Raw genomic sequence first — 25769 nt, forward strand, 5'->3', positions numbered from 1 at the left:
TGGCGAACTCACCAATCAGGATGTAGACTTGCATTTGGGAATAGTGCCAAGTAAATATTCAGTGACTGGCATTATGTTGCAGTGGTTAGGATTTTGAGTCAGAATCAGATCCCCTGAGTCTGCAGCTCAGCTCTGACACTAACCAGGTGACCCAGGGCAGGTTATTTAATATGTCTGGCTTAGTTTCATTGTATGTGAAATGGGAATAATAAAGTACCTGCCCTATGGGTTTGGTGCAGGAATGAAATGAGGCAATTCCAGGTTAGTGCTTAAAATAGAATATAGCAAGAAATTCAAATGTGCCTCCTCATGTCTGCTTTTACTGAAGCATCTGAGTGATGGATATAGATATCAAGGTGACTGGGAGGCTGAATTCAGAAATTACAAAGAGAAGTGCAATGAATTGGCTACACAACTCTTGAACTCCCAGCCTCTTTGAAACTATCAAATGTAAAGAAAAGAGAAAGAGAGTAACCATTTATGAAGGTATTTCTTTGGAGACAGCCAAAGCTATTACAATTCCTACAATTGTAGGAGCCCCTACAATTCCTTTTGGGGTGGATGGTTGGGGTGTGTAGTCTTATTATCCTTTAATCCACTGTTTTTTAACTTTGAAGTAAGAAAGGGCTTCAATAGGACCCCTTTGAGACCTTGATGTACCTTGTCTGGGGCTGGAGAACATTGTGGAGCAAGACCAGACTCTGCTCCATTCATTACTTAGGGCTGTTGAGACAGAGATCAGCTAAGTGCCTGGGTAGCAGAGGAAGGACCATGCTGCTGGGTTAGGGGCAGCCATAGAGCCATTATTTGTCAGAGCAAGGGATGCAGCAGCATTCTCCACCGAGCAGATGCAGACTACCCAGAAGAGAAAAAGTTACCTAGTACAGTACTAGTACTGTCAGACAGAGTTGCCTGAGGGGGGGGAGCGCCCCAGCAGCTAAAAGCTGACAAAGAGTGTCAATGTGTTTGAAGCTGTGAGAAGAATCACACGTGACCACCTTCTATAAAGAGGCACATGTTGGTTCAAGTTTACTGCAAGAGGGCGGGTCCATCCAAGCCTCCACAATGAGATTCATGAAGAATCAAGAAAGTATTCCAGAGAGATATGCCGGCTTTTCCAACATTTGTCAGGTACAGAGCGCTGTTCAAGGGAGACATTTCCTAGCCATCTCTCACCCCTCCCTTCACCGTAGCTCTGGCCTCAAACGGTCAGATAGTGGCTAGCAAGCTGGTTGGTTGTATTAAGGTTCTTCAGAGAAACAGAACCAATAGGGGGGTGTGTGCGTGTGTGTGCGTGTGTGTGTGCGTGCGTGTGTGTGTGTGTGTGTGTGTGTGTGTGTGCGTGCGCGCGCAGACGGAGATCACAGCCATAGAGGTAAGATATCCATCTGTTGAGATACTTATTTTAAGGAACTAGCTTACACAATTGTGGGACCTGGAAAGTCCAAAATCTGCAGGGTTGGTTGGCAGGCTGGACCTCGAGGAAGGAGTTGCAGTTCAAGGAGTCTGAAGGCAGTCTGCAAGCAGAATTCTTTCTTGCTCAGAGGAGGTCAGTCTTTGCTTTTTTAAGGCCTTTAACTGATTGGATCAGGCCCATTCACATTACAGAGGACAACCTGCTTTACTTGAAGTGTGCTGATTTAAATGTTAATCTCATCAAACTTTAAAAAAGACAGTGAGATACCACAAAGAACAAGACAAAACAAATCTTTTGATTACTCCATAATTATCCATGCATAACAGACCAGTTACAAGTGTGTGGTATCTAGTAAATGTTCAATAAAATATTCACTATTATTATTACATGTATACATATATGATAATTTACTATAAATAGGACATAAAATCTATGCTCCTTTATATATATATATAATGTATATATGTATATATATATATACATGTACATGTATATGTGTGTGTGTGCCATATATATACACTTTCTTGATGGAGACATAAATTAGTCTGACAACCTGAAATAGATGCATATATTTCACTGAACTGCTTGATAGGTGGGAAGAACCAAAAAAACATTTAAGTATTTACTTCTTTTATGAAGTTGTATTCCAATGACTGTGCTTCATGTATTAGTATTTCACATAAATATATTGTCTGAACTTTACTCTGTGGTGGGATACATATAAACTTCAAACTTTAAATATATTCATGCCATGGCAAACCCAGTTGCCTTTGTTGGTGTTTACTATGGTCTATAGCCTGGGGGCAATATTGACTCTTAGGTAAACAGATAATTAGCTTGCTCATTTGAAGCAGGAAGGTGTAATTAATGAATTTGCTTACTGCTCTACCTGCTGCAGACACACAGCCCTTTGGGTCTTTGTTCTTTCATTCTCAGCCTCTCTCTCTTGCTCTCGCTCACGTGCTCTCTCTCTCTCTCCATCTACCTCTATCTGTATTCACAATATACCTGCCTACTCTGCTACTCTGGATTCCAGGAAATAGAGCTGCATATGGTACTTCAAGTAAGATGATGAGTCTGAGACATCAGTCAACCTGGCTCAATATGGATGCTCAAAGGTACTTTTTTAGATGTTATTTTCTTGGCTGTGCAAGCAGCCTTTTAAGAGATGCTTTTAAAATTGAAGATGAAGATGAATAAGAGTAAATCTGATGTCTGGATTAGCAGGCTCACATTAGGACAGAAATTGGCTCTATTACACAAATAAGCCCTTTCCATTAGAGCCTTCATGGGTCTAATTTGCCCATGGCTTTCTTAATCAAACTTTTTTTTTTCTTTTCTTTTTTAAATTATGTATTGTTCAAGTGATTTTGCTCTAGATTATATAACACTTCATCTAAGATTGTTATATAAATCTTTACTCTTTTTAAAAACAGTTCTGCTAAAGCACTAGCCCCAGTTGTTCTTACATCAAAACTAGATATATGTATGTGTGAACTCCTGCAATCTGTAACCCAAAATAAATTACTGTAGTGGGGCCACTATTTAAAAACAGAGGTGACTAGGGATGGCATTGTGTTAAGAATCTTACTTTCCTGAACAATAGCAAGAAAGACTTGGTTGCATCCTTTGGCAACATATAGCATGTTAACTAATATGTGGTTAAGATTTAAACAAGACTCATGCTGGAAAATCAGACTGTTTCAGCAGCCCTATCCTCGTCCCATCAGACCAGTTTGAAAATAAAATCTGCTGAGAGTTTGAAAGTGGAAGAGAAAGAATGTAAGTCTCACCATCAACTGTTCAATGCTGTGTAAATCAAAAGGGTTGCCAGCTAGAAGACAGAAGGAACACAAGTCCACAGTGATGCTGGCAGTTACTCTGGTAGGTGTCACGTCTTGGAAATTGCAATTGTGAGACTGTTCTCAAATGAAACTGCTGGAAGGAGATCATCCTCAGATTTCCTACTGAATCAAGTGGCTGATACCTTTTCAACAACCTGTGGCTTTTGCTTAAAGCTCAGAAAAGCACTTTGTTGGAAAAAAAATTCATGTTTCATTCATCAACTCTCTAGGCAGTAAATCATAACCAACTGATATTCCTTGAACACTTACTAGGAGCTGTGATAGACATTAGTAAAATTGGGTAACAGATTTACCCAAGTATGAAATACAAAAATCTGAAATACAAATCAGAAATGCAGAAAGAAGACCAACTTACATGAAAATATAAAAAGAAAAAATTAGATTTAGAAGGAAAAAAGGGTAGCAGTAAGAGAGAAGTTGTTGCCTCAACCCTGGGGTCCAGTGTGGCTGCATCACTTTGCTAACCTTTGTTCTAGCCTTGTCAACAGGCCTCGTCAGGATCCTCTTCAGATTCTGAGATCATTTTTATCACAGTTTCTAGGGTGCTCTCCTCTGCTGTCTTTCAGAGGGTGGACTCCTCATGCCTCACTCAGCAACCACAGTTACTGAAAGGCAGGTCTTACTGACGCTCCGAGAGCTGAAAATGTGAGAAGGTGATGCAACTGACCAGAATACGCCTTGCCAGCAGGACACAAGACTTTCCAAGTAAGTAACTATGACAGTGATCATGCCAAGGGACAGAATGAGAGGTCCTCTCTGGGTAAATAGGACATGCTTCTCCTTGTGACCCCTGGCTGACCTCCCGAGGGGAAGAGCCAAAGTAGTCAGCATCTCTGGCCAGTGAAATCAGTACCCACAACAGCTGAGGCCCAGAGAACTCCCTGCTTTGGGGAAGGAGCAGAGCAATGACGCAGCAGTGTTTCTAGGCAGCGTGAATGATAATAATACTGCAGAGACTCATTGATTCTCATTTTGTTCTCCACCGCCCGTCACATTTCCCTGCGGTAAATATCCATTAGACCGATGGTGATTGGTTATGAAACCAGTTATCCTGCTGTCCTCAAATAGCAAGAGAGTATTTACAACTCACAATATGTGATATATGAAGATGCAAGGCCCTTTTCATTTTAATTGGGTTCCTGATTAGGCCAGAGAATGTGGAGCTGCTGTTTTGGTTTTGTGGGCTTGTTTTCAGCACACAGAACTTTCGGCAATCACCGTGAACACCTTCCTTATAAATACCATAAATAAATATGGAAGGAAGACTATAGGGACAAGCTGGCATTGCTATCATTTAATTTCTTTTTGTGTTTCCAGCCAATTAAATGAATGGATGTCTGTGGTAATTAAACTCACTTTGATAATTAGGCACTAAGGATTCTTACATTGCTGAATGTTAATGAATATTTCCCAAGTATGGCCCCTGTATCCTCTGAGTGTTGCCAAGTGGAATCTTCCTGTTCATCATTAAAATAGAGTTCTTTTTTAAAAAAAATTCCATAGGTAATTGAAGCTAGAAACAGAAATTTGGTTTTGTTGCTTCTCTTTACAAGTCTGGGCAGGTTGATGAAATTTGAATCAAAAACAAGTTTTATTATGAATGAAACATAGTTGAGCTCACTCCTTGGAACTTGGAAGGCCACACATAGCAGTGCACACGTTAAAACCATGGACTGGAGATAACTCCTGCCTCACCGCAACTGCCTTCAAATAGATAACCCACCAGTGCCTGCTCTCTTTACTAATGATTGGAGACTAAGGCAGATAAAAGGTTTGGGCCATCTTGAAGGTGTGCTTTCCACATGGAAATGTACAATGTACCGCTCTGGGTTTGCCACCAGTAGATAAGCCATATGGAGCATTTTTATCTGGAAACTGTGACCCTTTTTTTCCCTTTGACCCCATCAAATACCTTTATTCACACAAACATCCCTTTATTTACAAAGCCTCAGTCATTCGTACACATTAGGGGAATTCACAGTGTTCAAGGAATTTAAATATAATGTATCATATCAACCCAAGCAAACCAAGTACAAACAATTCATGTATAAAGTTGTTCACACATAGGTCCTAGCTTACCAGCTTCTGTGCAAAAGAAGAAAATAAAGAAAAATAGATTGATTAACTAATTTTTGAAACTAACCTTGTGCCTCGGTTGAAACCTCCTTCACATCCATGTTGGCCCCACACAAATGTAAATCACTGCAACATACTCCCCTGCTCTGATGGAAAGAGGTGCCTGGAGCACAAGAAACTTGCTTTAAAGTGTCCCTAAATAAACTGCCTTCCTCCTGTGGCCTCTGAAGGAAAAAGATACCGAGGCCTCCTTCCCGTTAACCTCCTTCCCGTTAACCCCTGGGAACCAATGGCAGTGGGCGCATCCCTCAGCTGGGATGCTGACATTAGCCAACCTCAAGGCATGTTCCTAGTCCCCCCGCCCCTCAGAGCATCTCTCCAGACAGGAACCCCCGCCATATAAGCCCTTGATAAGTTGTCCCTCAGGATTGCAGTGCAAACCCATAAACCAAAATACACTTAGATCAAACATTAATTGTAAACAGTAAGTACTGAAAGAACCATTCCTAGGGCATGCCTTATATGCAATTATTTATTTCAAACACTCAAATATTTCAAGTATTCGAATATTTATTTCAAATATTCCCAAAGCCCTTCTTACAGAATCTTCCTTAGAAGGGGAGGAAGAGGAGAGAGCAGGGAATTAGTGTTTCTTGAGCATCCTTTATGTCCCAGGCCCTGCACTAGCTCCCCACATATCATGATTCCATCATTGAAAAGTCATGGCATATTGATGGGGAAAGTTGCTTCTTCTCTTTTTACTGGGCAAAACCACAGGAGGCATTAAAACTAATCCAATATATTCTACATTATTCCAATCTATTATTTAAATCAACAAATTCACACTCAGTCACTGAGGTCAAACCTAGCCCTGCCATTTCGGCACCATGTTGAATATCTCCTCATAAAAGGCGGGCAAAAGTCCTGCCAACCATTGTTGTTGGGAGGATTATGTTTGATAATATGGGGAAAAAAGACCATAGCACATTTCCTGGTATTTAATAAATGTCACTTTCTCCTTTTCCTTTCTCCCTTCTTCATAGATTAAGAAATATTCACCTTCTTCATGCTCAAATGTGGTCTTAAATCAGTTTTAATTGTGATATCTAATGTAGACAAAATGGAGTGAATAAAATGAATCATAATAAGGCAAATGACAGAGATATGTTTTGAAGATCTTATATATCTCCCTAGTGAGTGGATGAAATGAAAAAAAACAAAACTATAAGCTCCCTTAATAAAATTCCAGTCTTCCAAGATTGGCGCTAGAGGTTGTTTTATTCCAGCTGTTGCATCCCCATTCCAGATAACAGGGGCAGAACTGAGGGCATGCCAGCTAGAGGAAAGAGCAGAACCAAGCCATGCTTTCTCCCTTTAGGTACATTTCTTCAGAGCTCCAATAATACTTGTGCTTACATCCCAACAGTCAGAGCTTAGTTATGTAGCTTTGCTTAGATGCAAGGAAGCCTGGCTAGTATAGTTTTTACTTATGGAGGCCATGTGCCAGCTAAAAGACAGGCTCTATTAAGGATAAAGAAGGATACTCTTTGCCACAAAAAGTCATTACAAAATTCAAGATAAGAAGTGTTAATGGCTTGATGCTAGATATATTTTGAAGGTAGAGGCAAACAAATTTGTTGACTGATTGAATGTAGAGTGTTAGAAGAATCAAGGATGACTCCATGGTTTCTGGGTTTGAGCGTTGAAATGTCAGAGTTGCCTTTTATAGAGGTGGGAAAGACAGCAGTTTTGGGGGTGGGGCTAAACCGGGGTTCATTTGGGGGCTTGTGGTTTGAGATGCTATTATTATATATACACCAGGGAGATATACAAGTGATATACAAGAGTTCTGAGGGGAAGTCTGAGATGAAAAATTGATGTGAAAATCATCAAGGAATAGAGGGAGAGTTTCTAGGTCAGGGCATGAGAAGCTAAGGTTTAGAGAGCTGAAGAATGGAGAAAGCAAAAAAAGACATTGAGAACAAGCAACCAGTGAAATAGGAAAAAGTGATGTGGTAGATTGGTGGTGGGAGCGTGTGGAAGTTCTCTTCTGGTATTTTTCTTTTTGGAGGGTGGTGGGATAAGAAGCAATCAGCAGAAGGGAAATAGAGGCGGGTGTGCTAGAGGTTTGAGGATACAGAAGATGGTGTGAAATAGCTGTGGGGGGATTGGACAGCATACCTGTTTGTCACTAATCCCTATTATGGTGGTGATGTGATAGTTTAAACCTTGGGAGCACAAACGTCCACGAGAAAGAGAAAAACAGCATCTTGGGAAGAGTTCTTATCTTTGGAGCAAGAAGAAGAAGAACCAATGAATGAAACAGATCAGTCAAAGAAATAGAGGTATCAAGAAGAGAAAATGTTCAAGGCAGGACGACACATTACATAACAGTATGGCTTAGGGAGTCATATGCAAATTCCACATTCATCTCTTTCTGGCTTTGTGACCCTAAGCAAGTAACTCAGCATCACTGAACTTTACTTTCCCCATCTGTAAGATGGGAAGAATAACAGTACCTACCTCATAGCATTATTGTGAGGATTACATGAGCTATTGCTTATAAAGTACTTAGAATAATACCGGCTCATAACAAGCCAGCCTTATCATCAGAATTGATGCAGAAGGGGAGTCGCCAAATGGCCACAGTCAATCTGAATGATGTATGTTGAAAATGGAAACGACCACATTTACTTTCTCTATAGTGGGAAGGTGTGCCGTTCCGTTCCTGGGCTGATGTTTCTGAGCGACACGTTCACATATTTCAGTGCCTGGGCTCCATGTCTGTTCTTGCTTGGCTCTCCTAAGTCATTGGCAATGATTTTGTGCAGAATTTTTCAGGCCAGAGATGTCTTGTTTGAGACTCTGAATTCACCAACTTTAGAATCACTATCTCCAGACTTCAAGATATTCCATTTTCTACTGTTTAAATGATTCAAGTTGGGATTCTCTGCTACCTGCAGTACAAATTATTCTTTCCAATATGTGACTGAATCAAGGCCCTTCCTGATCAGAGTAAAGATACATTGTACTTTTTTGATAGTTGGACTATTACAATACAAAGCTCATCTTAATCTTAATTTTTAATAATTATATACAAAATTCTCAAAGTACATAAATTCCAATATAGTTTCAGAGATATTCAAAAGTTAAATTTACTTTTTTCTCACGCAGCGGAAAAAAATTCCCAGATGTCTCGATACGTCTTCTTTGTTGCTATAACTGACTTCTTTAATATTTTCAAATGAGTCTCATTTCTAAGATAAAATAATAATACCTACTTTAGAGAATAAACTTTCAGCTGTTTACCTTCATGTTGTTCCTAAATTAATGATTAAAAGACTTCTGGTTTCAGCTCGGAGACGTAGAAAGTTGTAAAGAATTTTATTCCCACCCTTACAAGAAAAAAAGCTGGACCCATCAGAGAATTGAGGTTTCAAGGCAAACAAGTAACCTCAAATATGCAGAAAGACAGATGCCTTTGGGGATAAATAGCGCCTGAGCATTTACTTACCTTTGGCAGATTCTGCCAGACTCCACATAAGACAGTAAGAAGATGCAGCTAAAATGTTTCCAGAAATTGCTAGAGGCTGAGTGTGGGCTGGTGTGAGAGTGTAAAACTCCTGGGTGTGGCAGATACAGAGGTGTTTGCGCATTCTTACTGACAGTGCTCATAGGAAAGACTTGGAAGAATCCTGAGGAAGCTGTTTTCACAGTGCTGACAGAGAGAAGGAACAGCAGCCACTGCCCAAACTGCCCAAACCCATCTCCTCCATCTCCGTTCCAGGATGAAAGGCCTCATCTGCAAGGGAAAGAGCAAGGAAAATTGTCACCTTAGGGTACCGATGGAAATCTGCTGCATCAGGGGAAGAGCACAGAAAAGAAAAGAAGAAGCATCATTCTTCTGGGAGCCATACCATGAATATTTATATTTCTTCTCTGAGGAGAAATACCTGCAAGGTCCTGCTCTGCAGCTGGGGGGGCAGAGCGCTTGTGAAGGCCATCTCCCAGGCCCAGGGACAGAGCCCTGCCCGAGACTGAGGCTTAATCAGAACATCAGGGAGTGCTCTCCCCTCTCCACCCGCATCCCCAACCAGGCTCGCAAGCTTAGAGTAAAATAACAGTGGCATACAGCTGGGAGAGCTGCAGGAGACCCGTCCTGGTTAGGCAGCAGTGCAAAGGAAAGATGAAAACCCAAGGAGGGAACAGACACGGAGAGAAGAGCCTCTATCAAACCATCCTACGTTGTAAACACAAGGTGTCACTAGAGGAATTTTAAGTCTGGGGTTACGCTTAGAGTGACCCTAAGAACAACAGACTCCAAACTCTGCCCATTTCCTGGACAGATTAACACAAACCCCATACTTAAGGTCTAGCTGAGGAAAATGGATGCTCCTCTCCAACTATAAAAATTATTTACTCCAGGATCTATAGCCCTACACAAGATGTCTGGCTTTCAACAGCAGCAAAAATTTCTAGGGCAGGTGAAAATACAAACACACACACACTCACACTCACAGCAGAGTCAAAGCAAGTATCAGGATCAGACTGGCTATGACACAGATGCTGGAATTATCAGACAGAGAATTTTAAGTAATTTTGATTAATATGTTATTGGCTCTAATAGAACAAAGAAGATGACATGCAGTGTCAGATGAGTAATTCAGCAGAGAGATGGAAACTATAAGAAAGAATCAAATGAAAATACTGGAAGTAAAAGAATCAGTGACAGATACAAAAACCTCCAACAGGCTCAGCAGTAGACTTGACACAGCCAAGGAAAGAATCTGTGAATTTGATGATAGGTAGTGGAAATTAACCAAACTGGAAAACAGAGAAAACAAAGAATGAATAAAAAAGAATAGAGCACCCAATAGTGTGGGACAATTTTAAGCAGTGTAACATATACACATGGAGAAGAGGGCAAAAATAGAGCAGAAGAAATATTTGTTTAAACAATGGCAGAGAATTTCATAAAATTAGTAACAGGCATGAAATCACAGATCCAAGAAGCTCACAGAACACCAAGCAGGATAAATATCAAACACACACATACACACAACTAGGCATACAGTATTCAAATTTCTGAAAATGAGAGAAGAAAAAAATCTTGAAGTTAGCCGGAAGGGGAAAAAAGTCTTCTCTACAGAGAAACAAGCATGAGAATTAGAACAGACTTCTCATCAGAAACTATTCAAGCAGAAAGAAAATGTAGTGACATTTAAAGTATTGAGGAAAAACGTTAACCCAGAACTCAACATCTAGTAAAAAAGAATTGAAAGAGAAAAAAAACATTCAAAGACAAAAACTGAGAGAATTGCCAGATATACTCTATAAGAAAATATTAAAGGAAAGAAGAAATACTAAAGGCAGAAGAAATATGAGATTGGTCGGAAACTTGGATCTACACCTAAAAAAAAAAAGAAAGAAGAAGAAGAGACTAGGAACTGGAGTGAATGAAAATGAGATAAAATGTATGTCTTATTCATAAATGTGTTAAATAATAACTGGCTGATTACATATATGGCACGTGTAAAAGTAAAGCATATGAAAATAATAGCACAAAGGATAGGCAGGAAGAATTGAGAATACACTGTTGTAAAGGCCTTACAATACTTGTAAAGTAGTATAACATTGTTTGAAGGTAGATCCGATTAATTTGAAATGTATATTGTAAATGCCAGGGTAATCACTAAAAACTGTTAAAAAGAAGTGTAATTAATAAGTCAAGAGATAAAATGTAATCATAAAAGTACTTAGCCCAAGAAAGGCAGAAAGGAAAAGAAAGAAATAATTTACAGTACAGATGGAACAAAGAGAAATAGCTAGCAAGAGGTTACATTTTAATGCAATATTAATAGTTACTTTAACTGTGTATAGTCTAAATACACCAGTTTAAAGACAAAGATTGTCAGATTGAATAAAAAATAAGACCCAAGGTCTTCCCTGGTGGCACAGTGGTTGGGAGTCTGCCTGCCAATGCAGAGGACACGGGTTCGAGCCCTGGGCCAGGAAGATCCCACATGCCATGGAGCAACTGAGCCCGTACGCCACAACTACTGAGCTGCACTAGAGCCCGTGAGCCACACTACTGAGCCCACATGCCACAACTACTGAAACCTGTGAGCCTAGAGCCCGTGCTCCGAAACAAGAGAAGCCACCTTGGTAAGAAGCCCGCACACCATAATGAAGAGGAGCCCCCACTCACCTCAACTATAGAAAGCCTGTGCGCAGCAATGAAGACCCATCACAGCCAATAAATAAATAACTTTTTAAAAATTTTAAAAAATGAAATACTCTTTAAGAAAAAAAAGACCCAATATGTGCTGCTGACAAAAAACTCATTTTAAATATATAAACAGAAATTTGTCTTTAAATATTTAAAGCTTAATCATATAAAATTTGCAAAATATGTTATATACTAAAAATATAAAAGCTCAAACTATTAATAAAATAAATCATTAACTTCTGTAGGCACTTATTCTGTGCCATATACTTACCATTTCACATCATCCCAGTATACTATGAAGCACTTCTCATTATCCTTCATGTTAGAAATGAGAAAACTGTGACTTAAAAAGTTAAATAATGTGTCCAATGTTTCTTCCCTAATAAATAGCAGGTGAGATTAAAACCTAGGCTGTCTGATTAGAAATACTACACAATGATTCACTGTTTGAAACTGCCACACAGATAGCTTTTGGTTATAAGTTTAGTAAAGCCTCTGAGTCTATCGGTAAAGAGTGATCTCACAATACTTTCTGATTCTTCTGAGTTCGTGCCTTGGATAATTTTGAAAACAGGATTGTTTTATTATAGAAAAGACAGAGGGGGGAAGATAGCATGACTTCAATTTGAAATAGTTACAATCTCATATGCCAATATTTTATAGGTCTATAATAGCATGTTTATAACTTTTTAACTATCCAATTTTACTTTGCCCCTGTGATATTAAATTCTCATGCTTTCAAATTTTCTAAATGTGAATTCACATAATACTGTTTATCTTACTCTTTTCTTAATACTCTTCTGTTTTGAAAATAAAGATTGGTTAGAATACCACATACCTTGGCAATATCCAAGTTTCTATAAACTTAGCATAAGTACCAATTTTTTAAGCACCTTACCTATTGCTTGTATACATTTTGAATCCATTGAACTATATAAAAATATCATGTAAAGATAAAGCCAGAAACTGGAAGTAATTTTCTGGAGAGCTTTGAATACTGCCAACATATGTTTCTATAAGAAAAAATTTAGATTAATAGGATGTTTTTATTTAAATGTTAAAGTTGTAAACTTTATATTTTAGAATCTTACTTTAGGTGTGATTGCCTGAATACTCAGCATAGAAAAAAATCTTGTGTTCCCTACTTGATAGTCACAAGGGTGTATTTGGAATGGAAAGCTTCAGATTCATTTTAGCTACAGATGGTTGTTGTAAAGAATACTAAAAATGGTCATAAAACAATTGGCCAATAAACACACCAAAAACAATAAAGTGTATCTGGAACAAGCTGGCTTTACTATCTCATACCACCCATTGTAAGCACCAGTATCAGTTTCAGCAATTAGTAAATGGGTATGAACCAGGCCAGCTGTTAAATTTTAGCCAGAAATGCTAGACATGAACTTCCCTGGTGGCGCAGTGGTGGAGAATCCTCCTGCCAATGCAGGAGACACGGGTTTGACCCCTGGTCCAGGAAGATCCTACATGCTGTGGAGCAACTAAGTCCGTGTGCCACAGCTACTGAAGCCCACGGGCCTAGAGACCGTGCTCCACAACAAGGGAAGCCACCGCACTGAGAAGCCCATGCATCGTAATGAAGAGTAGCCCCCGCTCTCTGCAAATAGAGAAAGCCTGTGCAGCAACGAAGACCCAACACAGCCAATAAATAAATAAACAAATAAATAAATTTATTTTAAAAAAAGAAATGGTGGACATGAGTTAGGAGTGAGAGAAGAAAAGTTGGAGAAAAATGCATCATCCAACTGACAGTGAGGCCTGTCACATAGCAGACTGGATACTACTCTCCACCCTGGAATTCCTCTAATGCCTACAGTCAGTCTTCCAGTTTTTCTGATGGATTTCAGTGTCCAAGTGGAAATATATACTTGGCTGTGCTTTTTGGCCCCTAAAGCCACCATCATGCTCCATTTCATCCACGAGAGAGAATAACAAATGAGAGCCAAAGAGCAATAGACATCAGCCTGATTTCTCTGTAGCTCAGAAGGATAACTGATGTGCTGTTTCCTCTCACTGCCCCATGACATAAACAAATGCCACACATCTTTTCATCTTGGCTTTCAACCCAATATATGTGATTCCCACCAGAAACATTTTTTCTATTAGTAGCTGCATAAAATCCCTCTGCATAAGTTCGTACATAATATTGTAACAATATTATCTTATATTTCTTAGTGCTTATTATCTGTCAGGCATTGTGAACCCATTTTAGAGATATCACCTCCTTTAACGTTCACAACAATTCTCTGAAGTAGGTTTTCTGTTATGACTGTTTTACGGGTGAGGATAGTAAGAATTAGAAAAGTTAAATATCTCCTCCAAGAGTACCTAGTTAGTAAGTATGTAGTAAGCTTGGACTGAAATTCAGGTGCCCACGCAACATTTGAACTGAGGTCTGGAACCCAAGAACCAATGGGAAGCAATGCACCAACGGGGAGGGGTATAACGAGGACCGTATGGTAGGTTTAGCCAATAAGTCATTTTGTGCGACTGAAACTTAGGGCATGAGTGAGGAAAGGATGACTTTGGGAGAGACCAGCTGTCAAGTCTGGTCAAGACTGGCTTGTCCAGCAGGTCATGAGCAAGCTCGCTGGCTATAGAAAGTCACGGGGTTTTTGAGAGTTTGGCAAGGGCAAGCTACTTGCAAATGTTTAAATGGGGCTGTAATGTGATTGCAGTTACGGTTACAATTGTAAGATAATCAGTAGCTTCTTCTCCAGTTCAGGTGAGGTCTTACAGGTACCTAAACCCTAAGGCAATGTTAGTGAAGATGAAAAGTTAGAATTGGCAGCGCTTAGACTTGAAGTGGGATTTGAAGGAGAGAGGGGTAGATTAAAGATATTGGCTTTGTGGTCAGGTAGAAAGCGGTGCTATTAAGTAAGATGAAAAATTACTGGAGGAGGAAAAGACTGCCTATATTGAGTGCATGCCATAGTTATATCCTTGTAGATGTGTCTAGTAGATATTTAATAATATTTAGAGATAACACTTTTTTCCAGAATTATTGTATTTATTTATTTATTGGCAGCGTTGGGTCTCCATTGCTGTGCACGGGCTTTCTCCAGTTGTGGTGAGCAGGGGCTACTCTTCATTGTGGTGCGCGGGTTTCTCAGTGCAGTGGATTCTCTTGTTGTGAAGCACTGGCTCTGGGCACACGGGCTTCAATAGTTGCAGCATGCAGGCTCAGTAATTGTGGCTCACGGGCTTAGGTGCTTCTCGGCATGAGGACCAGGGATCGAACCCATGTCCCCTGCACTGGCAGGCGGATTTTTTTTTTTTCGGTGGGTTTTCCTTTTTTTTAAAAAAAAAAAAGTTATTTATTTATTTATAATTTACTTTTGGCTGCATTGAGTCTTCGTTGCTGTGTGCGGGCTTTCTCTAGTTGCAGTGAGGGGGGCTTCTCTTCATTGCGGTGTGTGGGCTTCTCAGTGTGGTGGCTTCTCTTGTTGCAGAGCATGGGCTCTAGGCACTCCGGCTTCAGTAGTTGCAGCACACCAGCTCAGTTGTTGTGGAGCATGGTTCCTTGGCACGTGCTCCACGGCATGTGGGATCTTCCCGGACCAGGGATCAAACCCGTGTCCCCTGCATTGGCAGGCGGATTCTTAACCACTGCACCACCAGGGAAGTCCTAATGATATTTAATAATACTTAGTTCACTGGGGAAAGTAAGAAGAGGGACAAAAGACACAGTAGTGAGGAACCACCAGTAAATAAGGAGTGATTAGTATGTAAAGTGTTGGTGAATAAATTGGATGCTTTATTTTCCCCTGGTGGTAGACAGTCTCCAAAGATGGCTGCCATCAATTCCTTTCCCAGGAGAAGCACACCACACCACCCATTAAGAGATGGTGTCTATTTCCCCTTGCTTTGCATCAGGGCTGGTCTTGTGACTAGTTTTGCCAGGAATTCTGTCTCCACTTATGTCCAATTTTGGTCCAAATTTGAAAAAAACAGCTTTTTACTCACATTTCATTCAGTTGGAAATTTTAGCTCCTTGAAATTTGTGGCTTTGTTGGATTGGGAAAATGTATTTTACAGCTCTCCTGTGGCCCTACTTTAAGTTTATTCTTTGTAGGTAGGTTGTTTCTGGTGCACTCCATTTGGGAAGGACTGATGGTTTCTGTTTAGGGGCCAGATGAAAGCCACACAAACATTAGAGACATTTTTCTATAAATAATGTTTTCAGATACTGTTTCTGCATGTCAGGGGTTGAATTCTAGAGTCACAAGTTCAAAAGCCCTCATCACATACATACATATACATACTGTTTGAGCTTTTTGTTTGGGAAAATGATTTGGTTTAACCCAGACTGCTTATGAATAATTTCCAGATTAGAACACGCTATGGGAGCAGTTGCTGGGCTCAGTATGTACTGAAAAAAATTGGTTTCTTGAAAGAAAAAAAATAAACCACTGAAGCTATTTGCAGATTTCAATTTATGTATGAAAATGAGAAAAGCCGTATTTAATTTCTTAATGGAAACCTGTTCCCAGCCTGAAGAGATCTGTGGAATAGACCTGATACCACTGGAACAAAGACAGTCTTTATGAGAGCAAGAGTACTGGAGTTGGTCTACCTGAGGAAACAGCCTGGCAATTAATTCAGCTACTTATACAAAATGACACACTTGGCTTTAGAGTAAAATTCACATTTCTTTTTGATTATTATTTGGGGTCACGCTTTTTCCATTTATTTCAAATAATTAAAATTTTACTATAATTCCACTTAATAAAAGATGTTTAACATGTTACATTTTCAGCTTGAAAAATTTTCAACAAGGCTTGGTTTCTTCACATTCACATTTTTTTTTCCCAGTCACGTCTGGCTTATCTTCTGAATCAGGAAAACAAATGCCATCTCTTACCAGGGACACAGCAAAAATAGAATGATTGATGTGACTTGGCACCTACTGCGCTGAATGCCTGAAGTGGAAGCTGTGGATCAGAGGCAGACCCAGGGTGGCTGATCATTTGTATACTGAGTTCATAACCAGACAGCCATTGTTCTGATGCAAACAGAGAGGCTGTGTATGTACTGAAACTGAAATACAGGAGAACACGATCTGGGCAAGGATTAAACAACATTGTATCCTCTCTTCCACTGTGACTTCTGGACATCACAGTACCTCCATCACAAAAGTACATCTACGCAGGTACTTCAGCCGTGGGCACTCTGGTTTTCACGTCTGGTTCTGTAGATAAAATTAGGAGTTATAGATAATAGGCAGATGCATAATGTTTCAATGATATGGGCATGTATATGGCTTATGTCTCTATTAAGTCCGTTATCTACATTTAGGTACAGGAATGTGTTCAAATAGAGAGGAAGAGAATAGAGAGTGAGTGCTTTTATTGCCAATTTCAGCAGAAGTGGCATTTTCCATCAAAGTACATAAGTCATTTCAACTAGCATTACATAGGTCAACATAGGATAAGAGTGGACAACTGCAACTAATTTCCAGTAAACCCACCAAAAAAATCTAGCAAAAATAAATACTAAACAAAAGGGACAAAATGAGCAGGTGTGAGGCCAGCCAATTCACCCCTGATTTGAAATGATTTTGATTGGTTTGTAAAGAACCTCAATTCACATCGCGAGGCATTTGCTATCAACGTGATACACCACTACGTTATACTTTAAAACAAGGTCAGATGCTAGGAGTGGGGAGGGCAGCTCCACAGTGTGCTTAGGGAGGTGTGTGCTGTGTGTGTGTGTGTGTGTGTGTGTGTGTGTGTGTGTGGAGAGAGAGAGAGATTCTTTGCTGTTTTTGAATATGCATTCATTGAGGTAGAGGAGGCTTGGTTGAAACTTTAATAACTTTCAGGACTTCGTTGAAAACTGGCCCTGAAGGATGAAAGTATATTTGACGATGCATACTTATGACTGTTCTCCAGCCTGTCAAGCAGCAGCAGAAGAAAGGAGAAACAGTCCAAGAATGTTCATCTGCACATAAATTCAACAGAGGGAGGCAGATGATCAATTATTTTCCGATGCCCTTCAAACAGAAAAAAATAGTCTGGAAGCAAAGAGACTGCATACAAATTATATTTCAAGAACATCTCTAGCCATTTTTCCTAAGCCAATAATGATGGTGATACTCATGGGTTATCAAATCTTTTATCATTAGAAGTACTTTTTCTTGAATTTCCTTTAGCATTCCTGATATACATGGCTTCACTCTCGACAGTAAACTCCAGCTCTCCTCCCTGCCCCCACTTCCCCTCCCCAACAGACACACATGCACAGAACCCTGGAAGCCCCCTTGGTTTACACAGGGCTTCCTACTAAGGAGCATGGGGGCCATGGAATTATTGTCCCAATAAGAACCTAATAACATAAAGCTCTGTCTGGTTTTAACTTCTGTAGCCAACTATAGAAGAGTGTTTTCTTGCTTTCACTTATTTTCCAAATCTTTGAACTAGAAAGGTCTCAGAAATTATCTACTCCACCCTTCTGACAAACTTTACAAGTAAGGAAACTGAGGCTCCAAATAGTTAAGTGACTTGCCTAATAAAACCTGAAAATAAAAACCTAACAATGGGTTGGGGTGGGATGAATTGGGAGACTGGGATTGCCATATACACATTACTAATGAGGAAAAAAGTATCAAGTTGTACACTTTAAATATATGCAGTTTACTGTATGTCAAGGACATCTCAATAAAAGTTCTAAAAAAAGAAAAAAGAAAAACAAGCTACCAATGACCCTTTCAGGATTAAACCCTTGTATAGCTCATTACCTCTACAGAATAAAGCATAAGCTCTTGGACAAGACTCTTCCTTTATTTGCAGTGTCATCTCCCACCCCACTTCCCTTCCAACATTTTGTTAGGCAGCTCAGAACTGCTGAGGGTTTCCCAGCGCTGGTTCTGTCCTCGAGGCCTTGTTCATTGTGCCCTCTTTTCCTGGACCAGCCTGTCCAGCCCTAGCTCTTGTCTGACTCATGATAACCAGCGCTCAAAACTCAGGACAAGGCATCATGCCTTCAGAGATATACTTCTGATTCCCTGTTTGGTATAGGGGCCTCTCTGTGACCTCATAAGCCTGAAGATCTTGACACAGATCGTAGGCCATTGCAATTATCTGTTGATGGGATCCTCTCCTGTTTATCTCTAAGCATTTTGATGACAGAGGTTGTGTCTCTACATCTTTGCATCCCCAGCAAGCACCTGGAACAAAACATTTTCTCAGCAAATTTATGGAGCATCTATTTTTTTTCTAAAATAACCTTATTTTTCTCTATTCCTGTCTACATGGTAAGCATGGGTCTATTAGATTTAGAGTGTGATTGAAGTTCAATAAATATATGTCACATATAAAGACTAAATTTCTTACAACATTTTCACATACATCCTTTTAAGCAGATATTCTTTTTTTTTTATGCAATTTTTTAATTTTTTGGCTGCACACAGGCTTTCTCTAGCTGTGGTGGGGGGGCTGGCTACTCTTTGTTGTGGTGCTGGGGTGCACAGGCTTCTCATTGCGGTGGCTTCTCTTGTTGCAGAGCACAGGCTCTAGGTGAGTGGGCTTCAGAAGTTGCGGTACACAGGCTCGGTAGTTGTGGCACACAGGCTTAGTTGCTCTGCGACAATGTGGGATCTTCCCAGATCAGGAATCGAACTCGTGTCCCCTGCATTGGCAGGCGGATTCTTAACCACTGTGCCACCAGGGAAGTCCCTAAGCAGATATTCTTTGAGGTAGATTATTCCTCTTTATAACAGTGTTCAGATTTGTAAAAAATAGAGGAAAGTTTAAGTGCTCAGGAGATTTAGAGAAGGGAAGAAAAGATCAAGGGAATCAATGTCTGTCTTAAAATATCTGAAATGTCTTATATAAAAATATGATTTATGTTGTATAGTAAATGCATGAATAAAAGAAGTAGAGGGAGATAGGAGAGAAGCTGGTGATCACCAGTTGATTGGTTTATAGAGACTTCCTGTAACTATGGATCCTAATCTTGTATGAAATAGTCTAATAAAAAACAAACAATTCAGCTTTATCCTCTGTAGAAGTTTAGATTTTCTTCAATGAAATGTTAAATGATTTTTAACTTTAAAAGTCTTGACTCTTTTCTATGTGTCTTAAAAGGAAAACTTTAGTATAATAAAACCTCAACTATTTCACTGGAATTTATAGGGGAAAAAAGCACACGTCAAGGACTGATCATATTTGGCCATAACCCACAATACTAAAATCATTATTTGCTTTGATAAATGAATCATGTGTTGTACTTTATTACCAAAAGATGGATAAAGTTCCATGGGGGAAAAAGTAGAAATTAGAAAAAGGAGTACTGTTTGTTCTCTAAGAACATATATCATTCTGAACTTTCCTTCTGGCTTCCTGGCAACCTCCACTTTTCAAATTCCATCAATAGGCATAACCTACATAACATAAAACTCAGATGGCAGTCTATGTGCCTTTCTATTTGCTTTGGTAGACCTCTCATCTCTCTTAACAAGACTTGGGTAACAGATGAAAATTAATAAAATTATAGTTGGTTACAAAAGACTGCCATCCTAGCTTACTCAGGGTTTATACTCCACCTCCTAGGGAATGCAAATTCCACAGATGTTATGCCTCTTGGGGTGGGCCAGCTCAGTTACTTGGACAAATGAAGGAAGAGGATTTACACATTGTTCTTGGTAGTTTTCCCAGGTGTTTATTTTCTTTAAAAAAGAAAAAAAATCCATAGCTACTTTAGATTTTCTAGGGAAATCCAAGCATTCTCAGGGCGGTGTCTCCGTTTATCCCTCTAATACCCCTCTCTCATTTGGTTTCAGTGCTTTTGCAAATCATTCTTTTTTACGTTGTTTTCCAAGCATCAGTATTTAAACCAATGGTTTATACACACGCCCATGGCTATACACAGATTTATTTGGGATTCTCTAAGGAGTAATTATACCTAAATCCCTTTTATTTAAGCTCAGTAAAGCATATCAAAATGCAAGGGAGAGTGATGTTATACAGATAGCCTTGAACCTGTTCTGGTTTTTGTTCAGTAAATCATTCTCAAATGTCTACACTTTAACTATTATTGCTAAGGAATTGCAACATACCCAGCATCTGATTGCATCAGCCAGATGTCCTTACTGAGGTGGAGAACCACTCTTTTAAAACTGAAATGGAGTTTGACCTGCCCGTCAGTGATTTTCGAATTTGAAAAAATATACACACCGAGCTTTTAAATATTTCTCAAAATCATTCAAACTGCTTTGCTCTTTAGAAGTGTGTGTTACTTTAATGAATTTACCCACTCGCTCTGTTGAACCACTGAAGCTGATGTTATCCATCTGAATGCAGTAACATTCATTTCTGTACTCATGGAATATGTTTGTTATTTTTCAACCTAATTGTAAATCTCATAGCCTATAACATGCAGCCTGAAGCATCTTCATGACTTACTGGTTCACTGCCTACCACACTGGTGTTAAATTAACTCAGAGGAGTTCTTATGATACTAGTGTGGCAGAGTATCCCAACTGCTCCTTTTAAAAAATGAAGTCTTTATGTTCTTGAATAAGATGGGCAGTTGATAGCTTAAAATTTGATGTGTGCCTGGACTTTTCTTTGAGGGTGTGAAAATCAACGCAATAGAAAAGGATGACATGGCATCTCTCTAAACCAGCTTGAAATAGAGTCTCGATTCTCAACAGAAAGGGTTAGAGCCTCAAGCTGAAGACAGTGTTTTCACGAAAGACTTTGTGAGATTCTAAGCAAAAGCAGTGAAGCTTTGGAGAGTAAATGAAAAATTACAGCTTGAAACTGGGAATAGAAGTAGTATTTTCCCCACTTACACCTGGACAGCACTTCACTAGCACCCTGAGATCTTGAGGTTTTCCCTCCATTCTGAGAATCTCTTTCTTTTAATAGTTGAGTTCATCTTATTGACATGATAGATATATTTGTTCTTAGTTTTTATACGATTTTTTGTTGTTTTCTAAATTATCTATTTTTTATCTGTGATCTATCTATGTTTTGTTTTGGGTATGTTTCCCAACCAATGGCTTGAAAGGTATATACTCTGCTTTTAGATCTTGAAAAGTTGATGTTTATACATTTAATAATGATCTCTTTATTTTATTTTATTTATTTATTATTTTTGGGGGGGTACACCAAGTTCAATCATCTGTTTTTATACACATATCCCCGTATTCCCTCCCTTCCTTGACTCCCCGCCCCGAGTCCCCCCCACCCTCCCCGCCCCAGTCCTCTAAGGCATCTTCCATCCTCGAGTTGGACTCTCTTTGTTATACAACCACTTCCCACTGACTATCTATTTTACAGTTGGTAGTATATATATGTCTGTGCTACTCTCTCGCTTCGTCTCAGCTTCCCCTTCACCCCCCCGCCCCCTCCCAAACCTCGAGTTCTCCAGTCCATTCTCTGTATCTGCATCCTTGTTTTTGTCACTGAGTTCATCAGTACCATTTTTAGATTCCGTATATGTGAGTTAGCATACAATATTTGTCTTTCTCTTTCTGACTTACTTCACTCTGTATGACAGACTCTAGGTCTATCTACCTCATGACATATAGCTCCATCTTATCCCTTTTTATAGCTGAGTAATATTCCATCGAATATATATGCCACAGCTTCTTTATCCATTCATTTGTTGATGGGCATTTAGGTTGCTTCCATGTCCTGGCTATTGTAAATAGTGCTGCAATAAACATTATGGTACAAGTTTCTTTTGGAATTATGGTTTTCTACTCCTAGAGGAAAACATAGGCAGAACACTCTATGACATACATCAAAGCAAGATCCTTTTTGACCCAGCTCCTAGAATCATGGAAAGAAAATCAAGAATAAACAAATGGGACCTCATGAAACTTAAAAGCTTTTGCACAGCAAAAGAAACCATAAACAAGACTAAAAGGCAACCCTCAGAATGGGAAAAAATAATTGCCTATGAAACAATGGACAAAGGATTAACCTCCAAAATATACAAGCAGCTCATGAAGCTTAATACCAAAAAAGCAAATAACCCAATCCACAAATGGGCAGAAGACCTAAATAGACATTTCTCCAAAGAAGACATACAGATGGCCAACAAACACATGAAAAGATGCTCAACATCACTCATCATCAGAGAAATGCAAGTCAAAGCCACAATGAGGTATCACCTCACACCGATCAGAATGGCCATCATCACAAAATCTGGAAACCACAAATGTTGGAGAGGGTGTGGAGAAAAGGGAACTCTCCTGCACTGTTGGTGGGAATGTAAGTTGGTACAGCCACTATGGAAAACAATTTGGAGGTTCCTTAAAAAACTACAAATAGAACTACCATATGATCCAGTAATCCCACTCCTGGGCATATACCCAAAGAAAACCATAATTCATTTAATAATAATCTTAATGCTTCTCTCTCTCTCTGTTTTACAGAGTGCATATTGACTTTCCCCTTGAATCAACTGGAATACTCATATTTTCTTCCCTTTCCTCCTCCACTCTATCTCTTGATTTTAGTTGTTCTGTAATCAATTTACATTTTTCTTATGGATCTCTTTATATCTTGAAATAATGTATTTAAAAATCTATTTCTTGACTTGTCTGCTTTAAGTAGTATCAATCAACTCCCCCATATGAAAGATTAAAAATTTAGTCCCACCAGTCTCCACCTTCAACAGTTTAATGTATTATTACTTCTACATTTTCAAAGATTTAAACGTTTAAATTCTGATCTAAAACCACAATCCCTACATCTGTTTATTGTTAACTATGGATCTGAATAGATTGATCATTTATAGCCAGCCCTTCCCACAATGTCTTCCTCCAATGGACCAGAGCTGACAGACGCTTCCACAGCCCTTCCGCATGCCTCAGCCCCCAGATCTTGTTAAAATAACATCAGTTAGGATGACTTTAGCTGCAAATAAGAGAGCTTAAACTACCAGGACATGTGTTATCTATGTCATGAAGACTCAGCAGGTGGACATCAGCAGGGCGGTTTTCAGGGGGACAGAGGCATTTTGCCTCTTTTCCGACTGCCACGTTCAGCTTGCTCGCTTTCCCCTCAGGCTGGCTCCTTTCATGGTCTTGAAACAGTTGCTTTATTTCCAGGAGTCCCATGCAGATAATAATATTCAGAGGCAGTAAAGGGATTCACCTATCTGTGTTCCTTTTTAAGGTGAACAAAAGTCTTCCAGAAGAACCCAGTCCTGTCCATTGTCTAGACGTCTGCCACTTCTCAGTCTCAAATCGGCCACTGACAGAGACAAATCCTGATGATGGGCCAAGACTAATCATAATAAACCTGTGCGATTCATGATGAGCCAGTACGTACACAAACCCAGGATCTGGGGACAAAGGATAAAGGCAGCGGCGGTGGCCTGCAGAGGGAGGGAGTGGGTGTCAGGAACGTCTGTCACGTGGACAACCAGCGAGCTCAGCCACGGCTGAGACACAGCCACAGCTCTGCAGAGCATGGGTCTGCCCTCGGGATTGTCCTGTTGGAGTTGGCAACCGTTCTTATAATCGTGTGGCATGTGGTTGTGGCCATTTCCCAGCTTTACTGAAGATAGAGTCTCTTTTATTCTTTATTTATGTTTCCTCTTTGTTCATATTGGTGAGTTTTAGAGACAGTAGTGACAAGAAACAATTTCATTCTTTTCTCTGTCACACTAGAGACCAGTGAGATGGATATTGTCCTAGAGATAAATAACTAGAAAAGCCGTAAAGAGTAACGTTAGTACTTCGCTAGAGAGAAGAACACAAATAGACTTTTTCTTGGAAAATTAGGAAAGATTTGCTCATCAAGGATTGACCATTTCTCTAATTTAACTCTTATAGAGAAAAACATTTCACTACACTATACAAGTGGATCAAATGATTTCATGTAGTTTATTTTCCTATCAAATGCAACGCTCAGAAAATTTAAATATTCCCTACCCTGCTTTCTTTCAGGTTTTCTTTGTTTGTTTGTTTGTTTTTCTTCTATAAAGTAGACATCTTGGTTCAAGTGGTCCTGGAACTCAGACCTAGAGTAGCTTGTTTGATGCTGGGAGGGGACAAAGGTGGATCTGGTCCACAACCGGTAGCTGGTCTTCTGTAGGGACACGCAATTGAGTGTTTATAGCAAAAGGACGATACATCTTTATCCTTTTTATAATCTTTTCTGGGGCAGAGATTGAAAGAGGATGGTGAAATCTTCTCACAACCTTCTACTGCCGAATCCCATTAAACGTCACCCAGGGGAAATCCCATCAGGCCATAAACAAAGAACAAGTCCCTCCCCTAAACAGATTAGAGAACATATATCGAGCAAGTAGGCCTTCCGAACAAAGGAGCTCCAAGCAGAGTTATTTCTTTTCCTTCCATGCAAACAAAGCAGGTATTTTAAAGGGACGGGTGCAGTGACCCTCAGCCAACTTGCTTCAGAGCAGTGGCTATAGTCTCAGTGCACTGCTTTTCTGTAGTAAGGATCAATCACTACATGACTAAAGCCATGTATAAAGAAGTATTTCCTGATATCTTCTCTTACAGAAACGCACTGAGGACCCTGAGATACAATAGCTGGGAATGGGGGATAGAACCCATCGTAATTTGGACATTAATGTTACTATAACTTCATTAGGACTGTCAATTTTATGAGGCTGAGAGATAGTCAGGTTTTATACACACACACACACACACACACACACACACGCACACACCCCTTAGCAAAACCGAGACCATAGCCCTTAAAGTAAATTGATCTCCGCTACTTCTCAACAGACCTCTGCCAGGAAGAACTTAAACCGATGGTATATAGAACCCATTCTTGAGATGGGGGCAGCAGGTGTGATACGAAAGAACAGTTCTCGGAATTCTTTAGGTGGTAACCTTTAGATGCCTCAGACGAAGCCACTCCCTGCTGGCTCGGTCAGGAGGGGCCAGAAGGATCAAGCACGTGATTTCTAGAGTGTAGATGAAACCACTGATTGATGAAAAAGTCAGATCAGAAGGAATCTCAGAAAGGCTTTGCTATTATGATTGTGGTCCCAGAGTAAGACATAAAAACTAGCCAAATGACAAATCTAAGGAAATACAAACAACTCCTCTTTGTGGCAAACGCTTCGGGAATCAGATACATTAGCTAATTAAACTGTCCGGTGGTTCGACCAAAATGGTCTGTGGATTGTCACTTTTCAAGGAACTGAATTTAATACTTAACACTAT

At 39.7% G+C, this 25769-nt stretch overlaps 1 long non-coding RNA gene across 1 annotated transcript; it reads left to right on the top strand.

Annotated features, from left to right (window-relative positions):
* Positions 1–1041: 1041 nt before the first annotated feature.
* On the top strand, positions 1042–16898 carry LOC130858870 (uncharacterized). Its single transcript, XR_009055125.1, has 3 exons — positions 1042–1131; positions 3849–3987; positions 16421–16898. It is a non-coding gene; the product is annotated as an uncharacterized LOC130858870 (long non-coding RNA).
* Positions 16899–25769: the final 8871 nt, after the last annotated feature.

Source organism: Hippopotamus amphibius, chromosome 8 (assembly GCF_030028045.1).
Source record: "Hippopotamus amphibius kiboko isolate mHipAmp2 chromosome 8, mHipAmp2.hap2, whole genome shotgun sequence".
Taxonomy (NCBI): domain Eukaryota; kingdom Metazoa; phylum Chordata; class Mammalia; order Artiodactyla; family Hippopotamidae; genus Hippopotamus; species Hippopotamus amphibius.